General features: G+C 39.2%; 1 pseudogene across 1 annotated transcript; it reads left to right on the top strand.

Moving 5' to 3' along the window:
• The first annotated feature begins 2783 nt into the window (after positions 1–2783).
• LOC149499601 (uncharacterized) lies at positions 2784–12604 on the top strand (annotated as a pseudogene). The gene has a single exon (XR_016325697.1). The product of XR_016325697.1 is annotated as an uncharacterized LOC149499601 (transcript).
• The last annotated feature ends 740 nt before the right edge of the window (positions 12605–13344 follow it).

The following is a 13344-nucleotide window of genomic DNA, read 5'->3' as shown; positions in this document are numbered from 1 at the left end:
TCACACGTGTGGGAATGTACAATCAACATAACACGCATTTATGGATGCATGAAAATCCACACGCATGCAGAGTAGACTCCTTCCAACATCGATTTTCAATCAATGTCTGGGCGGGTATGATCGGCAACGTCTGACAGGAGAGTCATATTTACTGTTTTTACGAGAAACTTTACCTACTCTATTAGAGGACGTACCTCTTGTTAATTTACAAGAGGTATTTTACCAACACGATGGTGCCCCCGCGCATTTCACCTGGAGTGTTCGCCAGCATCTTCATGCCGAGTACGGAACGCTGGATCGGGCGCAGAGGGCCCATTCAGTGGCCTCCTAGATCAGCTGATTTGACGCCTCTCGACTTTTTTTTGTGGTGGCGAATTAAATCGCTAGTTTATAACACACAGACAATAAGTGCCAAAGAACTAAAGAATAAGATAATAACCGCCTTTGAAAAAGTGAAAAGTGACATTGCAGTATTATCTAAAATAAAACAACAATTACGAAAACGGTCATTAAAGTGCATTAAACAAGGCGGTGGACATTTTGAAAATGTTCTAAAACGACAACGCCGTGTGAGTGCAGATTAAACTGTAAGTTTGTTTATAATCTTAAAATTATTGTAAATATTTTTATTAACATCTTTTGCGCCGACTTTGTTGAACTTTGTCATAGGTAGGTATTGTGACGTCTAATCAAATCACGCTTTATCAGCAGTTTAATAATTCTTATTTACAAATTTACTTTAACTAATCAGTAATTACGCAATATTGGCTTCACATAGAACAAAATTATTCAATGACGACAATCCAAAACCTGAAAAGTGTGACGGATAGAAGAATCATAAATATTTACTATCATAAATCATAATGTAGTTATTTCGTGTACCTATTATTATTACCTACTTATTTTTGTCGGGTGGCACTCGGAGAGCGGGGAGCGGGCGCGGTGAGTAGGTACATGTGGCTGTGTGTGCGTGCGCAGGGGAGGGTGAATCGGTGACCATTTTATTTCCACGAAATGGGAATAACTAATTTCACAAATAATCAATGTTAACGCACATATAAATAATATTTGGTGCATAGCGTTTATACTATTAAAGTCTAATTGGGGTGTTTGAGGGTGTGCGTTAAATATTGTATATACATGTACTTTATAGGCATTTTTATTGTTAAAAAAATAGAACAAAATTAATTCTTGAAATTGCGACAGATAATTGGCAGCTGTAGATTATTTTTGTTCATTTTGTGCATATGTTGGCTTGAGGGTAGATATTATTTTGTTGAACACCAAGTAAAACGAAGTCACCTTTGATTTCTAATTTAATCAACAATATGTTAACTTGACAATTCACTTTAACACTTGTCCAACTTTAACCAGTACGTACAACAGTCACTGAATCACACAACGTAACAACGATATAGTAAGTGCACCGGGAAAACGCAGTCGAACGAATGTTCATTTCAAGGCACGTTCCGCCTTTTTATACTAGCCGGCGCAGCTGGCTTATGAGTCACTTCTGTTGCAGCTGTTGTTTACGAGTGGAACGACACGGCCGGCGCACCTGGCTTGTGTGAGTCACTCCTATTGCACGTGCTATATAACATAAATATCATTAACGCCGTCACGGCCATACTGACGTGCGCTCGTCCTCGTGCGCGCATTCTTATGGTATGTCTGTGAACAACAAACGTGTTCGTTCATCCTGACATTAACGGATGCAACTTAAAACGTGGTCTGTGATATTAACAATCTAGTACGGTTCGGTTCGCATAATTCTTCAGAAAATCCTATACTGGCTATAAACAACCTTCAGACTGCTTACATACCTGGGCCAGTTCATTTAAAACTCTTCAGGTATGTAAGTATGTCCCTTTTAACTTAGACCGGAATTGTTATCCCTTCAGTTTTTCGAACTGGACCGGATAATGCTAGACCGAATCGCAATTCCTGTAGCTAATTGTTGTGGCTAATCTAGATGAAAATCCCTATAGCCAAGCCATTGGACCGGACAGACCCTTCAATGACTTCACACATTCTTTTTTTCTTTTTTTTTCTCTTTTTTTTTTGCTAGTCCGGATTAACATCTCTCTAGCCACATACAATTCTCTTTCTGTTTTTTTTTTTTAATCTGCGTGTACGGTAGCGTTTGTTAAAACATTTCTTAAACCAGAACATTTATACGGAATTTCTTCAGAAATAGTGCGAGACCGACCATCGTTTTCTACATTTCCAACACCTGCACCTGAGGTGCCTGCGCTTACAGACATTGTATCACTACCCACAGACTATGTTTGCTGTATCGCTATTTGCGAACAAAAATGTCGCTTCTATTGTCAGTGATAGAGTCGTCATCATTAAGATCAGTTTCATGAACAAGATTAATTAACCCATCTGTGTACGCCGTCACGTCATCGTCACTATAATTTTCAGAAATTTCTAGTAGGCCTGACGGGCCTCGAGGTATTTCACGTAAGTTTTCATGGGGAAATTTGTACACTCTATTAGAACTATTTACATGTCTCAATTTATACCTATCGTTTTCCAAAACTGAATGTTGAAGGGACCTTTACATTTTCGGTCAACTTACGAAAACAAAATCCCCAGCGGAAAAGAGGTTGACTTTAGCTTTGCCTCGACTAAACCAAGCTTCTGTTTGTGCCCTTTTTTATGTTTTCGCCGGTCTTCGACCGTGCTAAATCAAGATCTAATCTAGAGGGATTATCACTCTGTTGAAGCTTTAAGATATTTCAAGTGAACTACCCTGAACGGCAAACGTCTATTCTATTGGAGTAAACCCTGTTACTCGACAACGTGCACTATTAAGGGCGAGTTGAATATCCCCTAAGTGCTCTTACCATCATGATTGGGTCTAAGTTACTTTCAGATCAAAGAGTGACTTGTTCATGAAACCGCTTACCGTTGAATAAATTACTATGACTTTGTTTTATAAGACTACATTCTGACCCTGAATGGAACATAAAGGGGAAGCTAAAACCACTTATCTGTAACACACTGAAGCTCTGGAACACACGTTGACGTCTCTGGTTGCACCTGCCACAGCACCTGGAGCAGTGTCCGTTTTTCTTCTTGTAGCGCATGGAACACCCAGAAGCTACATGACTCGCATCACCGCACACGTAACAGCTGACTTGCAGGCGAGAGCCGGGCGCCCACGGATGAGGAGGTTGTTCAGGTTTTGCTCACAGTCTCCTACGAGGCGGCGCGCCCTAGCGCAAGTGCAGCCGGAGCGCGGGGGCTCCAATATCGGCAGTCCGTGCTGGAGGCGTGGTCTCGTCGTTTGGCGGACCCGTCGGCCGGCCTCCATACCGTCGAGGCGATCTGCCCGGTTCTCGCGGACTGGGTGGGCCGCGACCGCGGAAGTCTCACCTCCGGCTACCTGTGCAGACTCACAAGACATTTTACCACCATGCAAACTTCTTACCGCAACAAATCTTACCAGCCACCACGCAAACTACAATTTTACGGGTTCCACCTCTCTTACACGATGTTACTCCCACACTGAGGAAGCCAACCGCGAACACATGTCAAGCACGCACAAGCACGCACTTCACCGGAAAAACCTGCATCCGCCAGCGGAACCCGAACACCGCCGCATCGCCAGACACGAACGCACCGGACGTCTTATCTTACAGGTCACGACGACTTCAGATGTGTCAATTTTTCTTCCCCACGGAAACTTGCTTGCTTTCTTGTTTGCTTGCTTGCTGGAGCCCGAAGTCATCGAACGTGTAGGTTATTGGTATTGAATCGAGTAGATTCTAAAATTTCAGCGACAATTCACAGTCTCATGTCCTGGTTTACTGTACTAGTACCATGTAACTCTAGCAGTAGTCATTGGCTTAAAAACGATTCGAGTCGGAACTACCCACTCGTCATGACAGATCCATTATTGCGATCGAAGTTTCACTTGAGATTTGCACTTGCCTTAATTTCTTGCAATAGCTTGTTACGTGTTGTATTTCCGTTAGTAAATGCCATGTGATGAAGTCGACAGTCAAACTGGGCAACATGAGCCAGAACGTAAGATGTGACGATTTCTTCGTGGCTCAGATCTTCCATCGAGGTAACAGAGACGTTATTACACGACTTACGTATGCTGCATTCACGCTCTTGTGGCGTACCACTACTAGTATTCTGATCTGCATCATGTTTTTTTTGCTGTACTTCGAACATGTTCAAACACGTCACGCCAGTGAGAGTAGAGTTCTGATCTCACTTCTGATGTTGGCTTGAGGGTAGATATTATTTTGTTGAACACCAAGTAAAACGAAGTCACCTTTGATTTCTAATTTAATCAACAATATGTTAACTTGACAATTCACTTTAACACTTGTCCAACTTTAACCAGTACGTACAACAGTCACTGAATCACACAACGTAACAACGATATAGTAAGTGCACCGGGAAAACGCAGTCGAACGAATGTTCATTTCAAGGCACGTTCCGCCTTTTTATACTAGCCGGCGCAGCTGGCTTATGAGTCACTTCTGTTGCAGCTGTTGTTTACGAGTGGAACGACACGGCCGGCGCACCTGGCTTGTGTGAGTCACTCCTATTGCACGTGCTATATAACATAAATATCATTAACGCCGTCACATATATATTGCCATTGTTGTTGTTGTTACTCGAGTTCTTGAAGGAAATGCACGGGTGCTTGTAATGTTGATGGAACAGAAGTATTAAGTGGCAAATAGATGGTTTGTTTTGCAGGTCCTGACACAAGTTGTCGCATTGGTGTTGAAACTGGTGACATTATCGCCATGATTGGAGGTGGAGAAGGGGATTATGTATAATATGATTGCGGAGACGACGTTTGCGTGAATAACAAATGTGATTTTGATTTTTGATTACGAATTGGTGTTTCGAATGGAATGTGTTTCGAATCTTTCTAGATTTAGCTTTTTGCAAAATATTCATAATTTCTACTTTGGCAAAATGTTTCTGATCATCATTAAGTTTCCGTAACATTAGTACAATCATTTGTGAAAAGTTTATATCTTCGTCATATTCACACGCATTCTGCTTTGTATTAAAAAAAATCAACAATTTTTGTTCATAATCTTCACAGTTACTTCGGCTTTTGGAAGCCTTCTTACAGGATGGGGTTTGATTAATATTAGTTAGTGGAAGGTTTTCAGATAGATCAGGATTATGTCGTGAAGTAGATTCGATATTGCTGCCCGTCTCCCTTTTTTGTAAAGATGGTACCACAAACAACAGAGAATAGAAATTAACGTACTTTTTCTTTTATAGAGTACCTTGACCAGATTTACCACGTTGCATAGCTAATTCTTTAGAAAAATTGTCGCGCATATGCTTTCATTTCTTTTATATTGTACTACCTGTAACAAAAATAAAAATATAATAATTAAATGTTGTTTTTTCAAGTATCTTGCCAGTGAAAATAGTATGAAGTTGTTGTATTTTGAGTATTTGATCGGCACAACAACTCTAAGTGAAACAATTCAACACACATGCAAGAGTTTGTGGATATGTTTGCAACCTACATAATATATGCCTGAAAAAATGGTTAACGCATAGTGCGTGTGCGCCCACTTAGTTCTACTAATTACAAATTTTGCTACGGTTTCTTACCGCGACAATTTTGTAACATTTTACGGTTTTAAAATCAGTCGCAGGTAAAAACCGCAAGTCCGGCCGCTTGTATTCGTTTTCGTGTTTCATTTTTTTATTATTTTATTGCTTAGATTGTTGGACGAGCTCACAGCCCACCTGGTGTTAAGTGGTTACTGGAGCCTATAGACATACACAACGTAAATGCCGCCACACACCTTGAGATGTAGTTCTAAAGTCTCAGTATAGTAACAACGGCTGCCCCACCCTTCAAACCGAAACGCATTACTCCTTCACGGCAGAAATAGGCGGGGCTGTGGTACCTACCCGTACGGACTCACAAGAGGTCCTACCACCAGTAATTACGCAAATTATAATTTTGCGGGTTTGATTTTTATTGCACTATGTTGTTCCTTCACCGTGGAAGTCAATCGCGAACATTTGTTAAATACGTATTTCATTAGAAAAATTGGTACCCGCCTGCGGGATTCGAACACCGGTGCATCGCTCGATACGAATGCACCGGACGTCTTATCCTTTAGGCCACGACGACTTCATTATATTAATAATCTATTTATCGGGATAGTTGTTCTCTCCTTTTCTAACTGGGTGCGCTCCTATTCTTGATTGAATAATATCTTCAGCTAAGAACGCACTTATTTCAAGGGTTTATCGTGCCACTTTTGATTGGGATATTTGATAGGGCTCTCTAAATACGTGCACCTCTGACGCCGCCGCCGTCACAACTAGTCTAGCTGTGGCATACCGCCGCAAATCACGCCGCCCGCCGCGCCTCGCAACGCACCGCCAGTAGCTGTAGCCAGGCCCTTAGCGTTAGTTCAGACACGCAGGATTGAAACCGCAAAAATTGTAATAGTTTTCACCCGGACGATTTGTGAAATTTTCGTTGAAATCTTTTTTCTATTTACCAGAACAACAATACATACTGTTTTTTGGAAATCCATCTTCAACCCGTGAAAATCGCGGTCAAATTTACGGTTAATAATTGTAGTGTGTGCGTCTTAAACGGTTTCGCGATTATAGCGGTTTACCGCTCCCAGAAAAAAAACCGTAGTGCGGCCTAGGCCTTAAGCGATTTGCAAACGCGGAGCGTCAGTTTGAAAATGGAAGTCGACGAAGAGCTGTTTTTTAATTTTTTTTATTGCCCTTGTAGGCAGACGAGCATACGACCCACCTGATGGTGACTGGTCACCCATGGACTTCAGTAATGCAGCAGAGGCAAGCCGCTGCCTACCGCTTAATACTCCACAAGCCTCTTTTAAAGAAGGACATGTCATAGCGCTCGGGAAATACCCTGGAAGGGAACTCATTCCATAGCCGGATGGTGCGTGACAAAAAAGACCTCTGGAAACGCACCGTCGATGAACGCAGCGGGTCCAGGTAATATGGATGAACTCTGCTCCGATGGCGGAAGGTGCGATGATAAAAAGGAGATGAATGGATCATCTTAAACAATTCCTCTCCACAATGTGTTTTACTGTGGTTGTTCATAAAAAAAAAGGAAAGAAAAAGGCAGTATTGGGTACACCTAATATTAAGTGACCGACAAGTACATGGCCAGTTCGTAACATTATATCCTAAATTAAGAATGTTCAATATGGAAAATTCTTCAACTATTTGAGAATATCCATAAAATCTTTTGGTGAACTAATTGGACTGATCAGGGAAGATATTGAAGCTCTGAAACACACATGAAAGCAAGCGTGTCACCAGAAAAAACTTGGCTGAAACTTTGAGGTAAGATATATTTATTGTTCTTCAAAATCGGCATATATATTTTCAATCACATTAGATCACTGCGAGCCAGAACTAAATTGCGATGTTGGTGATGGTGACGCGGCCGGAATGACAGCAGACCCAACCAGAAACCCAGATGAAATAAAATAATATGATGTAAGAAGAAATAAAAGAGTAAAATAAAATGATGTAAAATATCCTTGCGGGGTTTTATACTGCCAATACGAAGGTACAATGTTCTGAGTACTAAAGCGAACAACAGGCGTTAAAGCTTGTCCTTTTTATATCAGTTGGAGCAATTCAATTTTCTGGTACTTTTTTTTAGTTTTTTATACAACGACAAACAAAAAAGTTTATCGTCCTCTTGGCAATACTATTTTCTTAAAATTCATTATTAAAACTTTGTCGTGACTCGATGCTTTTTTCTATTAAATCAATTATTCATTCTTCTGGCATTTTTCTTTTCTTTCGTTGAGGGGGACGTATTTCAGTGGTTTCGATTGTATTTGCGTTTACTTGACTTGTTTCCTCACTTCGCCTTTCCTGACTTTCATTTCCCTCTTCTTCCATATCACTAGTAGTTTCATTGTTATCTACACTCCTCTTCTTAGCGCGGTACTGATGCAGTGCCGCCGCCCGGTCGAGTACGACTCGCGCACACTCACCGACATAGAACAGAGATACGCTCAGATTGAAAAAGAAATATTAGCTATTGTCATTGCTTGTGAAAAAATTCACCAGTACATTTATGGTAAAAGGCATGTAGTCATAGAAATTGACCATACATCTCTTAAAAGTGTTTTTAAAAGGCCACTCAATATTGTTAAAATTAGAAGGCTACGATCTGATAATTACTTATATTAGATAGCTTCGCAGCAATCATTCGCAAACGAATTGCTTCCCTGATTCGCCGCGTGCGGGTCAGTCGCAACAGCTACCTACGGCTGTTCGCCTCACGAATGAATCTGGACTGCCAATAATGCAATACTGGACACGTGTGCATGTTGAGCACTCTGGATCCAAACCAGCCTTTAAGTTAAGGTAGTTTTGATGTAAATTTTGAGTTTGTGTTTTATTATTATTATTTGATTTTTTGTTTTAATTATTATTATTATTGATTTTGTTTTAGGCCGAGATTGTAGTTATTGTTTTTATTTAATTCTAGTACAAATGAAATGTTAATGAGTGTAATATGGATGCAAAATCTGATGTAAATGAAATAAATAAAATAAATAAATAAATAAACCGGGAAAGCACATGTATGCTATCACGTGCGTCTCTTCCGGATTTGTATGACAATAAGATTAGTACGGCTATATTAAACCAATTGAAAATGGTCATTAACAATGTACCGATGGAACACTTCTGGTGCGCAATTCAATCCGAACGGTAATCTTAGATATTGATATCGCCCAAACGTCGTAATAAATGTACATAAATCGGCACTCTCCTTAACTAACTTTCCAAACCCCAAACTGTCTAAGACCAATATTCTGAATTGGCATCCAATACCGAAAAGTACTTGGCCCCGTTTAATTTAGTAGCCAACTCATGGTAGGTAGCTGAAAATGAGCTCGTTAAGCTCGTTGAATCTCCTTATTGAAAGGGCTCGGGTCGCCTCGGGTCACACTACTAACGAGTTGACCCGAGTAGTAAGTGTACCCAAGAAGTAAGTGGTTTAGCTGTTTTGGAAAAATCGTTGATGAATCTTCTGTAATATGAAATTAGGCCTAAAAATGATTTTATATCTTTGCAAGTTTTCGGAACTGGGAAGTTTTTGACGGATGTAATTTTACTGGGATCTGGTTTTAAAGCATCCTCAGTAATGGTATGGCCTAGATAGTTAACCTCTTTTCTTAAAAACTCACACTTATTCGGCTGCAACTTTAAATTAAAGAAACGGAGTTTTTGGAATACTGCTGAAATGTGTCATTTTAGATCATGTGAATAAATAACCATATCATCAAGATAAACAAAGCATCTTTCTCCTTGAAGGCCATTAAGAACATTATTCATAAGCCGTTGGAACGTAGACGGCGCATTTTTCAATCCGAAGGGCATACGGCAAAATCCAAATGACCATGTGGGACGCTGAAAGCTGTTTTACAGGAGTCTTGGGGCTTCGTATTAATTTGGTGGAATCCGGAAACTAAATCAAGGGTTGAAAAGTATTTAGATTTTCCTAACTGATCTAGTATTTCAGTTATATTAGGAATGGGGTATGTTTCACCAATTGTAATGTCATTTAATTTCCTATAATCTATCACGATACGCCATTTCTTTTGACCAGAAGCGTCAATTTTCTTCGGAACTATCCATATAGGAGACGACCAGGGAGACAGAAAAGGTTGTATAATCTTTTGATTTAGCATTTTACTTATTTGTTTCTTGACTTCCTCTTTATGTATTTCGGGAAATCTATAAGATTTGACATTGATTGGTTGTTCGGTCGTGGTTCTGATTTGATGTTCAATCGCATCAATTGATGATAACTGATCATTGGGTAGATAGAATATATCTGAATACTGTGCACATATGTCTTGTAAACATTCAGATTCCACTGGGTTTAAGTGTGAGGTTCGCAATAGGTTTAGAACTTCTCGAGTCCTATTTAAACAACTTTGTTTATTTCTAGAATTCATTTTAGGATCGTGAGAATTATTTTTAATAGGATATAAAGTAAGTTGGAGATTTGAGTTTAGATTTACCGATTTTTCTGATGTGTTTAGTACTGTAAGATTTATTCTATTGTTGTCTTTTATTTTTACTGCACAATTTGCAATTAAAAGGGAGTCTGAAAGATGTCCATCAAGGATAAGTCCTTCCTTAATTTCGAGATTACGTACAGAGCATTCGATTAACATCTCTGAACGAGGAGGAATATGGTAAATAGGATCATTAAAGGTAAGTTTTATTTTATTGTTACCTATGTATCGCGTCCTGACCCGGCAGGCTGGTTCTGGTCCAGCGGGGTATTCCGGGACACCAGCGGCACCGTCCGGGCGGCCCGACGGGCTGCCGTACCGAGACGGCCGACGTTTCAGAGCCTTCGATTCGCCTCGAAGGCTCAGTCGGCTGGGCGTCCTTGGGGTGAGCCGCGCCGTCTGGTTGTAGTGTTGACCGCGGTAGCCCCCCTACCTCATCCGGGTTCTGACCTCGGAGGGGATCGGACGTCGGGTGTAAGAGTGCAGGGGAGTCGTTTCGTGGGTGGGCCCTAAAATCCTTGGGCCCGCGGTCTGCTCACAACACCATGCAGATCGTAGAGTCTCACATACCCCGCGCGCCCCTTTTGCGCGGGGACCTCGTAGGAGGTTCGGCCCTCTACCCGAAAAAAAAAAAAAAAAAAAAAAGGATACAAACTGTACAACAGCAGCCCGCCACCATCGCAGCTGATCCGGCTGGTTATATTTAAAGTGTGATTTTAAGTGATTATATTTGAAGTGTTTATTAATAACTATTTTATTTATTAAGTTAGCATTTATGTAATTAATGCCCCAAAAGAGAGGCAATTGTACGAGGTATGTTATGTGATTTTAAGTGATTATATTTGAAGTGTTTATTAATAACTATTTTATTTATTAAGTTAGCATTTATGTAATTAATGCCCCAAAAGAGAGGCAATTGTACGAGGTATGTTATTGTTAACTGTGTTTTGTTTAGGTAATAATTCTTGTGAACGTAGTTTGTACTTGCGATTCGTGCACCTCGTCGCATTACATTACCGATGACTCGGCACCCGCTGCTATGACACAGTGCGTTGTTAACTACTAAGATGGTATATTATATAGTTTTAAACTTAAAAAATTAATATAAATTGTAACAATTTCTTTTTTTTAAGGGAAGGAATATTGTAGGGACACGTAAGCGCTTGCGCATGCAATTATTGCATTACGCTGCACCAGTTGCCCGGCGCCGGTCATTATGTAAACACATGTACTATCTTATGGAATAAACGGTGTCTTTCATTACTGTGTATTAGTTCTTTATTATTGACGTCACATTCGGTAACAACATCTACAGAAGAGACCCAAAAATACTTAATATTTAGCGATCAGTACTCGTAATTATATTCATTAACAATTAATGTTCGTGAACGACACATAAAAAGCGTCACTTGTAAATTATATCCAGACGAGCTTATCAGTACAGTAATACGAAACCTTAGTAGCTCAACTCGTGACCGTCTATTACACCGTATCGAATCCAAGTTTAATTTTTGCATTATATTTTTGTTCGTTTACAAATTTTGCTCTATTTTGTTGTATTTTAAATAAATAAAATGTCTGTAAAAGGTGAAAAAGAAGCCGAACGTGTTCATATTAGTGCACTATTTAAATTCATAAAGCCTTTTGATGGCTCTAGAGATAAATTAAATTCATTTTTGTCTATATGTAAAAGTGCTATTGATCTAGCTACAGAATCTCAAGAACCTATTCTACTCAAATACATATTATCCCAACTCGAAGGTAAGGCTGAAACAGCTTGTTCTATAAAATAATTCGCAGACTGGAACCAATTAAGTGAATTTTTAGAATCAATTTGGAGAAACAAAGCATTATGCGCATTTACTTTCAGATCTTCAGGAGTGTCATCAATTACCTAGCGAATTAGTCGCTCAATTTGCCCTTCGTTTAGAAACTTGCTTATCTAAGCTATTAACCGAAGTTACGTTATCAAATAAAAAGAAAACTGAATTAGCAGGTCGTCTCGCGGCCATGGAAGATCTAGCTCTTCATACTTTCTTGCTTGGTCTTAAACCTAATATTTCTAATCTTGTTCGCGGTAAAAATCTTACAACTCTTAATAGCGCCATTAACTTTGCAACATCGGAAGAAAAAATTCAAAGACTTTTATTTAGACGCAACGTAAATAGCACACAAAATAATTCTATGACACATCGAACTCCTCAAAGATCAAACGGTTTAGACCTACTATACACAATGTCAATAACACACCACAACCTATTAATCGAGTTCAAGTTCCAGTTTGTAGATACTGCAAATATCAGGGTCATACTATCGAAAACTGTAAGAAAAGAGAATATAATAATTCTCATAGCACTAACTTTCGTCAACCACAACAATTTTCAAACAATCAAGCTCAACATCAAATGATTAACCGACCCCCACAATTTGTTCAAGATAGAATCAAATCAAATCAAGTCAATCAAAAACCTTCACCAAATCGGAACAATCGCGTCTATCTTATAAACAATGATGATAATCAGATAGCTGATTCAGACTCAACAACATGACTCTCAAGAATACAATTCTCAAGAAGGTGATCGTTATGATCGGAGGCGTTATGATCAATTTCAAGATTATCCGAATGATTTTGAGCAATACAATAATTTAAACCATTAAAGGACTCCCAACGGTGTCTCGTAAAGTCCCACCTACAACCCTATAACACTAATGACACCCATTCTAAAACTCCTATATCTATCGATCCTCCGAATCAATTTCAAGTTCCCAAAAGTCCTACATATAAAAATCAAAATTCATCAACAATAGATGACAACATTTACGAAATCACATGTGACCCCAATAAAGTATCCTTACCACATGTATTACTAAAAACTTCAGCCTCTTACGATTCCCTTACCTTTCTTGTCGATACTGGATCCTCCATCGGCCTTATTAAAAGATCTTCTATACATTCTCCTCACTTGAAATTAAATAAGAATAACATTATAAAATTAAAAGGCATAAGCAATAATGATAAAAACGCTATACCGACTCTAGGCGAATTAGACTTGAAATTAAATTTTGGTAAAGAATCAATTTCTTTCCAATTTCACGTTGTAGATAAAATTAACTTAGCCTATGATGACATAATAGGTAACAATTTATTAACCCATTTTCAATGTAACGTTGACTATAACCTAAACCTATTTTACATAGGTAACAATAAAATAAAACTTACCTTTAATGATCCTATTTACCATATTCCTCCTCGTTCAGAGATGTTAATCGAATGCTCTGTACGTAATCT

This window comes from Bombyx mandarina, chromosome A1 (assembly GCF_030267445.1).
Source record: "Bombyx mandarina strain Sakado chromosome A1, ASM3026744v2".
Classification (NCBI taxonomy): Eukaryota; Metazoa; Arthropoda; class Insecta; order Lepidoptera; family Bombycidae; genus Bombyx; species Bombyx mandarina.
This window is presented reverse-complemented; position numbering and strand designations above follow the sequence as displayed.